The sequence below is a fragment of the Scyliorhinus canicula genome, chromosome 1 (genome assembly GCF_902713615.1).
Source record: "Scyliorhinus canicula chromosome 1, sScyCan1.1, whole genome shotgun sequence".
Lineage (NCBI taxonomy): Eukaryota > Metazoa > Chordata > Chondrichthyes > Carcharhiniformes > Scyliorhinidae > Scyliorhinus > Scyliorhinus canicula.
In genome coordinates this window covers 4,970,213-4,983,583 of record NC_052146.1, presented here as the reverse complement: position 1 = coordinate 4,983,583, position 13,371 = coordinate 4,970,213, and positions in this window count along the sequence as shown.

Here is a 13,371-nt window from a genome sequence, read left to right as displayed (position 1 = left end):
TGGGAGCGATCTACGTCAGTGAGGAAAGGGGGTGCTGGGCGAACAGAGCTTTGATGGTGAATGGGAACAGACTATGGATGAGTTGACATATATGTGGGGTGGAAAGTGGGACGGACGCCAGGATGTCATTGGAATAGTCACTTTTGGAAACAGAAAACTGTTATTACATAACCCAAAGATTGTATACAATGCCATAATAGTGGTAATAATACTAGGGTAGTAATTGAGAGGTCCAGGTTATAACCTGTTATAACCAGGTTAGAACTCCAGGGCAGCACAGTAGTACAGTGGTTAGCGCAGTTGCTTCACAGATCCAAGTTCTCAGGTTCGATTCCCGGCTTGGGTCACTGTCTGTGTGGAGTCTGTACATTCTCCCCGTGCCTGCTCCTCCAGGTGCTCTGGTTTCCCCCCACAGTCCAAAGATGTGCAGGTTAGGTGGATTGGCCAGGCTAAATTGTCCTTAGTGTCCAAAAATGGTTCGGTGGGGTTACGGGAATAGGGTGGAGGTGTGGGCTTACGTGGGGTGCTCTTTCCAAGGGCCAGTGCAGACTCGATGGGCTGAATGGCCTCCTTCTGCACTGTAAATTCCATGATCTGTGAACTCTGGGGACATGGGTTCAGGTGGAATTTAATTTCAATTAATTAAATCTGGAATTATAAGAACATAGAACATAAGAACTAGGAGCAGGAGTAGGCCATCTGGCCCCTCGAGCCTGCTCCGCCATTCAATGACATCATGGCTGATCTTTTTGTGGACTCAGCTCCACTTTCCAGCCCGAAAACCATAATCCTTAATCCCTTCACTGTTCAAAAATCTATCTCCCTTTGCCTTAAAAACATCCAACGAGGTAATCTCTACTGCTTCACTGGGCAGGGAATGCCATAGATTTACAACCCTTTGGGTGAAGAAGTTCCTCCTCAACTCAGTCCTCAATCTGCCGTCCCTTATTTTCAGGCTATGCCCCCTAGATCTAGTTACACCTGCCAGTGGAAACAACCTCCCTGCTTCTATCTTAACTAGTCCTTCATAATTGTAGCTGTTGCTATCAGACCCCCCCTCATTCTTCTAAATTCCAATGAGTATAGTCCAGTCTGCTCAGTCTCTCCTCACTGTGGCACAGTGGTTAGCACTCCTGCCTCACAGCTCCAGGGTCCCGGGTTCAATTCCGGCCTCGGGTGACAGCCTGTGTGGAGCTTGTACGTGGGTTTCCTCCGGGTGCTCCGGTTTCCTCCCACAGTCCAAAGATGTGCAGGATTGGTCATATTAAATTGCCCCTTAGTCTCCAAAGGATTAGGTGGGGTTCCTGGGTTACCAGGATGGGGTGGAGACGTGGCCTTAAGTAGGGTGCTCTTTCCAAGGGCCGGTGGAGACTCGATGGGCCAAATGGCCTCCTTCTACACTGTAAAATCTATGATAAGCCAATCCTCTCAACTCCGGAATCAACCGAATGAATCTCCTCTGCACACCCTCCTGTGCCAGTGCATCCTTTCTCAAGCAAGGAGACCAAAACTGTACACAGTATTCCAGGTGTGGCCTCACCAGCACCCTATACAGCTGCAACATAACCTCCCTGCTTTTAAACTCCATCCCTCTGGCAATGAAGGATAAAGTTCCATTTGCCTGCATTTGCACCTGCAAACCAACTTTTTACGATTCATACACAAAGACACCCAGGTCCCTCTGTTCAGCAGCATGCTGCATTTCTTTTACCAATTTACAGATTAGTCCATTTTGCTGTTATTCCTACCAAAATGGCTGACCTCACCTTTACCAACATTGAACTCCATCGACCAGACCCTTGCCCACTCACTTAAACTATATATAATCCCTTTTCAGACTTTCAGTGTTCTCTGCATACTTTACTCTACCGCTCATCTAAGAGTCATCTGTGAACTTTGACACATTACAATTGTCCCCAACTCCAGATCGTCTATGTAAATTGTAAACAATTGCAGTCCCAATACTGATCCCTGAGGCACACCACCAGCCACTGATCGACAACTAGAGAAACACCCATTTATCCCCACTCAGTTTTTTGTCAGTTAACCAATCTTCTATCCATGCTAAAACATTACCCGTAACACCATGCACCCTTATCGTATGCAACAGCCTTTTGTGCGGCACCTTGTCGAATGTCTTATAGAAATCCAGATAAACCACATCCATTGGTTCACTGTTGTCCACCGCACTTGTAATGTCTTCAAAGAATTCCAGTAAATTAGTCAAACATGACCTGCCTTTCATGAACCCATGCTTTGTCTGCTCAAGGGAACAATTTCTATCCGGATGTCTCGCTATTTCTTGCTTGTGTTATGGGCCAGTGTTTAGAGAACCCCAAAGTGTATCATGGAGTTCACCTGACCCACAACTTTTAATAGATTGTGGTATGGGGAGCACACGGCCCACTCTACAGGTGTGGTACAGCAGAAATGGAAAAGCATTTTTAAAATCAAAACAATGTTTATTCTATGAACTCAAGTGAACATCTCAGCAATCATCAATTCAAATACAACCCCCAAAGAATACAACACTCAGTCATCCTTTAAGTTTTCCTTTTAACATCCATACGACTTAAAAAACACATTTTAACAGAAGCACATCAGGTTTACATTCACTACTGAGAACATTTATAATTCTGAATTCACCAAATTATCAAGAGATAGTCTTTTCATGGCAGAGAGATCAACAGTACACCTGCTCTATCTGGCTTCAGCTCCCACACTGAAAACAAAACTAAAACACACCCTGCAGCAAACAGCCTAAAATGAAATTAAAAAGCTGACAGACAGCTCCACCCACTCTCTGACATTACTGCAGTAGTAAACACCCATTTGTTAAAGGTACTCTCACTACAGATATTTTTTACACACCCATTTATAAACATCCATTTCTTAAAGGTACTCACACACGACACCTGATGATAGCTTCACACATTTTCCCCACTAATTATGCTAGTCTCAGTAATGGTGAAACTATCATCGATTGTCATAAAACCCCATCTGGCTCACTAATGTCCTTTACGGAAGGAAATCTGCCGTCCTTACCCGGTCTGGCCTACATGTGACTCCAGACCCACAGCAATGTGGTGGATTATTAACTGCCCCCTGAAATGAGCCACAAGGCCACTGAGTTCGAGGGTAATTAGAGATGGGTAGAAAATACTGACACTGCCAGCGACGGCCAAGTCCCATGAAATAATACAAAAGGAATCTACGTACTGACAGATTCCTTGCATTTATTTGGAGATATATACCAAAAATGACACTCTCCTCATTTTAATTACAGGGGAGCAGTGAAGGTGACTATTTATAATATTTTTTTTTACAGATGGAAGGTAAATAGTGATTCAGTGTGAAATATTAATTGCGATCTGCTAACTCTCCTCTGCCAGTTCATCGATCTTAGATTGTACAGCTCATTGCCTTTTTTGAATAAAAGTCGCTTTCAAAGGTTTCACGTGTAACAAATGAATATCAACAAATGTGAAATATTGCTAATTTGAAAATTGGAGGTTTTGAATTAGTGCTGCTGTGGTGAGGAAGGTTCTGAAATAATTGAATATAATCATTGCAGGAGATGATGAAGGATCATAGTTGTGAAATACTCGACTTAGGCATGGATAGCTGATGTAATCTGCCTCGAAATCTTACAAAGTACAAATTCCATTAATACCAAAACACAATACTGTGGAAGCTGAATTCCATTATATTCCATTACATTGTCATCTCCGTGATAGGCAATCAAAAAATTCTTGATCTGTGAGCGTCACCTGTAAGACCAGCATGTGTTGCCGAGCCCTAATTGCCCCTCGGGAAGGTGGTGCTGAGCTGCCTTCTTGAACCGCTGCGGTCCATGGGTTGTAGGTACACCGACCGTGCTGTAAGAGAGGGAGCATCGGGTCTTCGACCCAGTGACAGTGATTTATCCAAGTTAGAAAGTTAAGTGATGCGGAGGGACACTTCGATTTGATGGCGCTCCCATGGCATGCCTGCTCTTGTCCCTCAATCGGATAGATTCCGTAACTGCCTGCGATTTTAATTGAGAAATCTGGGCGCTTACCTGCGCTCCAATGATGTGGCGAACCTTCCTCTCCCTTTGGCAGCCAACGTCCTGGTCTGCGCAGGCTCCAGCACGGTGCAGGAGGAGCACAGCCCTGCCGCCTTGTGATGCGGCCAGCTTGGCAATGTCCATTGAGGACCGGCATTCAAACATTCGATTGAGATAGAAATCAACAGGCAACCATTTTAACAAGTGTTTTAAAGGTATGCAGACTTTTTTTTAAGCAGCTTTTTTTGTTGTTTTGTTCTCCCTACTGAAGGACAGATCTGAGGCGTTCAAGGCAGACGACCCTGTCCTATACAAGAAATCCAGGTACGACCTCCGCAAAGCCATCCGAGATGCCAAGAGAGAATATCAAACTAAGCTAGAGTCACAGACAGACTCTCGGCGGTTGTGGCAAGGACTAAACAACATAACGGGCTACAAAGCGAAGCCCTATTATGTATTCTCATGTATTTTCTTGAATTTTGTTTAATTCCCTTTTCTTCCAGGTACTGAATGATCTGTTGAGCTGCTTGCAGAAAAATACTTTTCACTGTACCTCGGTACACGTGACAATAAACAAATCCAATCCAATCCAATCCAAACAGCATTACTATTATCGATTTTTTAAAGTCATTTTATTTTATTTATGATGAACAGTCATTATTTATAAGTGAACATAGGTTTGGCTATTTGTTTTAAATCTGTGAAACTATTTAAGTCTGACCTATATTATTATATAGTTTTACATGCGACATGCTTAAAAATGCTCATATGTTTTAATTTAGATTATGGCCACACGAATTTAAAAGTGCCCCAGAGCTTTTTGCTGTCGCTGTTCTTGTAACATTTGACTTTTTAAAAATAAATTTAGAGTACCCAATTCATTTTTTTCCAATTAAGGGGCAATTTAGCGTGGCCAATCCGCCTACCCTGCACATCTTTGGGTTGAGGGGGTGAAACCCACGCAGACACGGGGAGAATGTACAAACTCCACAAGGACAGTGACCCAGGGCCGGGATTTGAACCTGGGACCTCAGCGCTGTGAGGCAGCAGTGCTGTCACTGCGCCACCGTACTGCCCTCTACTTTTTTTTGAGTGGTGTTTATAGAGTCACTGCAGGGCAGAAGAAAGCCATTCGGCCCATCGAGTCTGCACTGACATCCGAAAGAGCACCTTCCCCAGGCCCACACCAGGAACCAGAGAATTTACAGTGCAGAAGGAGGCCATTTGGTCCTTCAAGTCTGCACCGGCCCGTGGAAATGGCACTCTACGTACCTTCACTCTACCCCGTCACTCAGTAACACCACCAGACCTTTTGGACACTAACGGGTAATTGAGTGTGACCAATCCACCTAACCTGCACATCTTTAGACTTTGGGAGGAAACCGGAGCGCCCGGAGGAAACGTGCGCAGACACGGGGAGAACGTGCAGACTCCACACAGTGACCCAAGCCGGGAATCGAACTTGGGTCCCTGGCGCTGTGAAGCAACAGTGCTAACCACTGTGCTACCGTGCCACCTTGTGTATATCAACTAAGGCATTGTTAAAGTATTTGAAGTAATCACAAGGGTTTCAAGGATGAGCATTATATCAGGGAGACTCGTAACCAACTCCGCTTAAAATACATTGCAAAATCCAAATGTACTTCAGCTCGGAATCAGCTGGGAGCACAGGCGTGCCAACATTAGTGTCCCTGAAGTCTAAAGTACCAGTATCGAGGTCATGACTATCCAAAACCAACTCCACTGGGCCGTCCATATGCTCAGGATGTCAGAGACCTGACTGCCAAAGCAAATCTTCACCCAGCTTAATACAAAGAACAAAGAAAATTACAGCACCGGAACAGGCCCTTCGGCCCTCCCAGCCTGCGCCGATCCAGATCCTTTATCTAAACCAGTCGCCTATTTTCCAAGGATCTACTTCTCCACCCTGTCCATACCTCTCATAATTTTGTCGACCTCAATCAGGTCCCCCCTCAACCTCCGTCTTTCCAACAAAAACAATCCTAATCTACTCAACCTTTCTTCATAGCTAGCACCCTCCACACCAGGCAACATCCTGGTGAACCTCCTCTGCACCCTCTCCAAGGCATCCACATCCTTCTGGTAATGTGGCGACCAGAACTGCACGCAGTATTCCAAATGTGGCCGAACCAAAGTCCTATACAACTGTAACATGACCTGCCGACTCTTGTACTCAATACCCCGTCCGATGAAGGCAAGCATGCTGTATGCCTTCTTGACCACTCTATCAACCTGCGTTGCCACCTTCAGGGTACAATGGATCCCAAACAAGAGGAGGACAAAGAAAGCTCTTCAAAGACTCCTTGTAGGTTTACCTCAAGAAATGGAACATGGACGTCAATGCCAGGGACAGCTTTGCTCCGGAGAGACCTTCTTGGAGGGACTTCCTGACTGAAGCCTCACTATTTCTCAGGAATACCCAACAGCACGAGGAGCCCGGAAAGGGAACCCGAGAAAGGAATATCCGTGCCTGAGCGTCCAAGGACCGATCCCACCTTTTGGAAACTCCTTCCAAGTGTACGGTCAAAGATGTGGTTCTAGGATCGGGCATCAGCCACGCAAGGACACACAGAACCCCTGGCCAGTAACACGGAGTATCTGAGGTGGACTATCACACCCGTTAGCGAGTGATCACCACATTCTATCCATTAGAGTTCCTTCAATGGAATTAACATCCTCATGATGGTAATTCCATTAAAGTGTTTGTTCAAAAGGCATCTTGACAAATACATGGATAGGATGGGTGTAGAGGGATACACCATGGAAGTGCGAAGGGTTTTGGCCAAGGTTGGTATAATGACCAGTACAGGCTTGGAGGGCCAAAGGGCCCGTTCCTGTGCTGTATTGTTCTTTGTTCTTTATGAGAAACCAAAGTTTAAAAAATATAAAAATATATCTTCCTTTCTTTTTATTTGTATTTTAAACATATTTGGAAAAGCTAAAAACTAATAATATAAAACATTAACCCACCAAAACAGAACTCCCGATGTCTCCTGGCTCTGCCACACTGAAAAGTTTCAGTGTAAATAAGAAGTTGGAAAACATTATGGAAAATCCGGGTAGTGGCCCACGTTAGCGCTGTGGCTGAATTATTCATTCAGCAGCTCCAGCACAGCGCAGGGCTTCAAGCATTGGGGAAACAAAACGGTCGTGAGTTTGAAAGCCGTGCGCTTCTGCCGTGCATACGTTCGATGACCTCCAGGTCATCACGCCGCGCATGTGCAGTGCACTAGCAGCTTAATTCGCTGGCCAGAGACGACGTTACCGACCATTGTTTTGTTCTAGTGTCAGTCCAGCGATTGTGGTGTTGTTGCCTTTTTGAAAAATGCAAAATTGTACATGTTGTTCATTTGAAGTTAACGTTCAGAGTTGTACCAACAGAGAGAGTCTATAAGCAGAGGCTGAGAGTCTGAAGAGGGTGTTTTATAAAAGAAGCCATTGAAATGAAAAATGAAAATCGCTTATTGTCACAAGTAGGCTTCAAATGAAGTTACTGTGAAAAGCCCCTAGTCGTCACATTCCGGCGCCTGTTCGGGGAGGCTGGTATGGGAATTTAACCGTGCTGCTGGCCTGCCTTGGTCTGCTTTAAAAGCCAGCTATTTAGCCCAGTGTGCTAAACATTTCTCAATGTGTCGAGGTCAGACTGGCTGGTCATAGTGATTGGGGAGGCCAGCCTTGTGCAGCACGGTAGCACAAGTGGATAGCACTGTGGCTTCACAGCTCCAGGGTCCCAGGTTCGATTCCCGGCTTGGGTCACTCTCTGTGCGGAGTCTGCACGTTCTCCCCGTGTCTGTGTGGGTTTCCTCCGGGTGCTCCAGTTTCCTCCCACAGCCCAAAGACGTGCAGGTTAGGTGGATTGGCCATGATAAATTGCCCTCAGTGACCAAAAAGGGCAGGAGGGGTTATTGGGTAACGGGGATAGGGTGAGAAAGTGAGGGCTTAAATGGGCTGGTGCAGACTCGATGGGCTGAATGGCCTCCGTCTGCACTGTATGTTCTATGTTCTAAGTGGGGGAAGCCATTGGTGCTGGGGATTCCTCTGTCCAACATCAAGGGTGGTCCCCCTCCCCCTCACCAACCCAGGGAGCTACTGGGAGGATGCCTCATTGTATCTTGTGGTCTCCCGATGTGTTGGGAGTCCATTCAAACACTGATACAATGCCAGCCAGGGCATAATTAGCTATTAATAAGCCACTAAGTTACATTGATTAGCCACCCACCTCTGGTCAGTATCTGCCAAGCCGCCGCTGTTCCTGCCTTTGGGAAATTCCATGGAAGCAAATGACTGCAGGGTTCCTTCCTGCAACCTTCCCCTGCCCTTTACCAACACTCCTGCCATCCAGTCTGTCCCTGGACAACCTTCCCCTGCCCTTTACCAACACTCCTGCCACCCAGTCTGTCCATGGACAACCTTCCCCTGCCCTTTACCAACACTCCTGCCATCCAGCCTATCCCTGGACAACCTTCCCCTGCCCTTTACCAACACTCCTGCCATCCAGCCTATCCCTGGACAACCTTCCCCTGCCCTTTACCAACACTCCCTCCACCCAGTCTGTCCGTGGACAACCTTCCGCTGCCCTTTACCAACACTCCTGCCATCCAGTCTGTCCCTGGACAACCTTCCCCTGCCCTTTACCAACACTCCTGCCACCCAGTCTGTCCCTGGACAACCTTCCCCTGCCCTTTACCAACACTCCTGCCACCCAGTCTGTCCCTGGACAACCTTCCGCTGCCCTTTACCAATACTGCTGCCATCCAGTCTGTCCCTGGACAACCTTCCCCTGCCCTTTACCAACACTCCTGCCACCCAGTCTGTCCCTGGACAACCTTCCACTGCCCTTTACCAACACTCCTGCCACCCAGTCTGTCCCTGGACAACTGGTAAAATACTGGTCAAGATCACTTAACTAGACATCGATTTCAATTCAGACTTGAGCTGTTACAAATTAGCACCATTTTTCTGCCTTTCTGAGCTTCAGGTCTCAATAATCTGGGTTACAAAGCTCAGAATCAGACCCACTTCATTCAGTGCTGCAGCGTACAATCCTTCCGAAAGGACAATAACCTGTAGGGTTCTGGACAGCCTTCTTCCAGGCAATGTCCAAGGTTGTGGTGGAGCCGTATCCGAGAGTGGGAGTCTGCGGGGTATCAGAGCAGCTAGAGTTAGACATGGGGAAGTGGGCCGACACCCTCGCTTTCACTTCCCTAATCGCAGGCCGGAGAATCCGGCTCGGTTGGCGATCGGCGGCACCTCCCCCAGCTGCAGACTGACAGGCGGACCCGGCGGGATTCCTCCACTTGGAGAAGGTCAAATACACCACCCGAGGGTCGTAGGTCAAAGCGTGGGGGCCTGTTCCAAGAGCTGCTCGAAGCCAACAACGATGAGGGAAAAAGGTGAGAGATGGGAGAAGACTGAGAGGGACACACAACTCTGCTGGGGGGGGGGGGGGGGAGGAAGAGAGGAGGGGATTCAGGGGAACCACAGGGAGAAGCCTGGGGAGGGGAAGGGGCCGAAGGCCCTCCCCCCAAACCAACAAGGCAGGCAACAGAAAACAAGAAGGGAACGAGGGGGGGATAGGAGCTGGGGGACAGAACACTCTGAATGAAAGAGAGGGATACCAAGGAGGGGCCAAGGAGGAAGGGGCCAGAGAGGGGGAGAGGGGGTGGGAGGGGGGCGATGGGCAGGAGGAGGGGAGAAAGTGGAGAGGAGGCAGAAGGAAACACCAAGACTGACCATAGGTATATAAGAACCACACGCGCTGTCAATATTAAACGTAAAGTGTTACTGTATATAAATTGGAAATATCAATAAAAATATATCTTTTAAAAATAACGGACAATATAAGCATTTCAGGGGCTGGTTTCCTCCTAAACCATTGCTTTTGAATTCACGTCAATAAAAGAAAATGGTGAGATTCTGTGTTGAACCTCTGCTGTTTATTTTAAAATACATCTTGATCATGGATTTTTCCCTCTCTTTCCCTTGGCCAATATTTGACCCCTCGACCAACACGAATCGCCCGCTCCCGATAACTTGCTGTTTGTGGGAACTTGGTGTGTACGTTTAACTGCTGTGTTTCCCCACAGTGACCACTCGTAATGAGCTACAAAGTTATTGAGAAGTGTCATGTGAGTGTACCTTTAAGAAATGGATGTTTATAAATGGGTGTGTATATAAATATCTGTCGTGAGAGTACCTTTTAGAAATGGGTGTTTACTACTGCAGTGATGTCAGAGAGTGGGTGGAGCTGGGCTGTCTGTCAGCTTTTAACTTTCATTTTTGAGCAGGCTGCAGGGTGTGTTTTAGTTTTGTTTTCAGTGTTGGAGCTGAAGCCAGACAGAGCAGGTGCACTGTTGATCTCTCTGCCATGAAAAGACTATCTCTTGATAATTTGATGAATTCAGAATTATAAATGTTCTCAGTAGTGAATGTAAACCTAATGTGCTTTTGTTAAAAGGCGTTTTAAGTCTTATGGATGTTAAAAGGAAAGCTTAAAGGATTACTTAGTGCTGTATTCTTTAGGGGGTTGTATTTGAATTAATGGTTGCTAAGATGTTCACTGTATGTTTCAAAAAGGATAACTTGAGTTCATAGAATAAACATTGTTTTGCTTTAAAAATTACTTTTCCATTTCTGCTGTACCACACCTGTAGAGTGGGCCGTGTGCTCCCCATAACCACAATCTATTAAAAGTTGTGGGTCAGGTGAACTCCATGATACACTTTGGGGTTCTCTAAACCCTGGCCCATAACAGAAGTAACAGAAGCTGTAAAAGGAGCTAAACAAATACAAGTCTTTATTTTTCTGAAATGTCCCAAAATGTGACAACACCTCTGGCTTATTTTGTTCAGCTTCCTTCGATCAACTTCGCCAACAATCCAATTGAGATTGAGACGGCAACACTTTGGAGAATATAGACATCAAATAAAACACCGGGTGGTAAGACTTAATACTGAGTGTCGTGAAATTCATATCATACGAAAGCGATGGGTAAAAATTAATTGGATTCAAACACGTTTGTTTTTAGCATTCATCCGCATTTTTCTCCTGTGTGTTGCTTTAAGAGGATTGCTTCAGTTTAAATCCTCTGCAAACACAATTAGGATTTGACTAAAGCTCCAGGTTCAACCTTATTGTACATTCAAGCTCTGAGCTACTGAAAATGAATCTACAAATAATGATTTCTTGGTTCACAATTCAGCTGAAGCTGTGCCAACATATTCCACAAAAATAAACCTTGTCAGATTCAGGGATTGAGAAACAATATTACCACTGTAGCAGCATCCTAATTACACTGATTTGAAATGGGTTTTACTTCCCAGTGGGTGCACAGCAAGCAGAAGCAGGAGCACAGGTTTGCATTTCTAAAATTCACTATTTAAAAATTCTCATCCTTGTGTTCAAATTCCTCCACAGCCTCACACCCAGCCTGTCTCGGTAACCCCTCCCACGTCCCTACACCCCTCCCTATCTCTGTAACCTCCTGCAGCCCCTACACCCCTCCCTATCTCTGTAACCTCCTCCAGCCCCTCCACCCCTCCCTATCTCTGTAACCTCCTCCAGCCCCGACACCCTCTCCTTATCTCTGTAACCTCCTCCAGTCCCGACACACCTCCCTATCTCTGTAACCTCCTGCAGCCCCTACACCCCTCCCTATCTCTGTAACCTCCTCCAGCCCCTACGACCCTCCCTATCTCTGTAACCTCCTGCAGCCCCTACACCCCTCCCTATCTCTGTAACCTCCTCCAGCCCCTCCACCCCTCCCTAGTTCTGTAACCTCCTCCAGCCCCGACACCCTCTCCTTATCTCTGTAACCTCCTCCAGTCCCGACACACCTCCCTATCTCTGTAACCTCCTCCAGCCCATCCACCCCTCCCTATCTCTGTAACCTCCTCCAGTCCCGACACCCTCTCCTTATCTCTGTAACCTCCTCCAGTCCCGACACCCCCTCCCTATCTCTGTAACCTCCTCCAGCCCCCACCCCCACTCCCTATCTCTGTAACCTCCTCCAGCCCCTACACCCCCTCCCTATCTCTGTAACCTCCTCCAGCCCCACACCACTCCCTATCTCTGTAACCTCCTCCTGCTCCTACACCCCTCCCTATCTCTGTAACCTCCTCCAGCCCCTACACCCCTCCCTATCTCTGTAACCTCCTCCAGCCCCGACACCCCCTCCCTATCTCTGTAACCTCCTCCAGCCCCACACCACTCCCTATCTCTATAACCTCCTCCAGCCCCTACACCCCTCCCTATCTCTGTAACCCCCTCCAGTCCCTACAACCCTCCCTATCTCTGTAACCTCCTCCAGCCCCAAAACCCTCTCCCTATCTCTGTAACTTCCTCCAGCCCCATCAACCCTCCCTATCTCTGTAACCTCCTCCAGCCCAACAGCCCTCCAAGATCTCTGGACTCCTTAAACTCTGCTCTCTTGAGCGTCCCCAATTTCCGTTTCTCCACCTAAACTACCTGGGGTGTAAGTTCTGCAATTTTCTCCTGAGATCTCTCAATGTCTTTGAAAATACTCCATAAACCGGCCCCTTTGACCAGGGTTTTGGTCACGTGTCCGAACATCTCATTAAGAGGCTCGATGTCAATCTGTGTTTGAGAATTGCTCCTGAGAAGTGCCTTTGGGTATTTTATTACTTTGGATGTGATTTATAAAAACAAGTTTTTATTGATTCAGATAGTAATGTTAATTCAAGCACAAACCATTCGGTGAAACATGAAAGCAGCTTTTTCTGATGCTGAGTTTGTTTGCAGAATGCAGCACTGCAGATGTCTCGCTCCCCACCAACAACCAGTGTCCCACCAGTCCCCCTTTTTACTCTTTTAACAAATTGACAGATTAACAAATAAACAAATCAAATTAAAGTGACAATTCCTTAAAAAGGCACTGTAACAAAGGAGAAATGTTTTTGTAATGACCTCCAATTAGCATTATTGGTTGGCCAATTGGAGTATGGGCCCCCTCAATGATAGCTCATTGAGGGGGCCCATATAATCACCTGTGTAGGCTTTGTGAGCCAGTCTTAAATTGACTGGAATGCTAGCAGCACTGTTTGTAGCTGCTCTTGTATATAGTTATTGGCAATAAATATTGGTGTGATGACGGGACTCCTGCCTCCTGTGGATTATTACAGTTTTAAAGTAACCTGATAGAATTAAACTAAAATGTTGCTTTGAGAGGGGAGGATGCACTCCAGGACCCCAGTCATTCTGTGCCTTCTCCTGAGCATCAGTAAAACAAATTTAGCAAATCAACAAATTAGCAATTTGAGAAAAGTAGCCAATTAAATCAATTG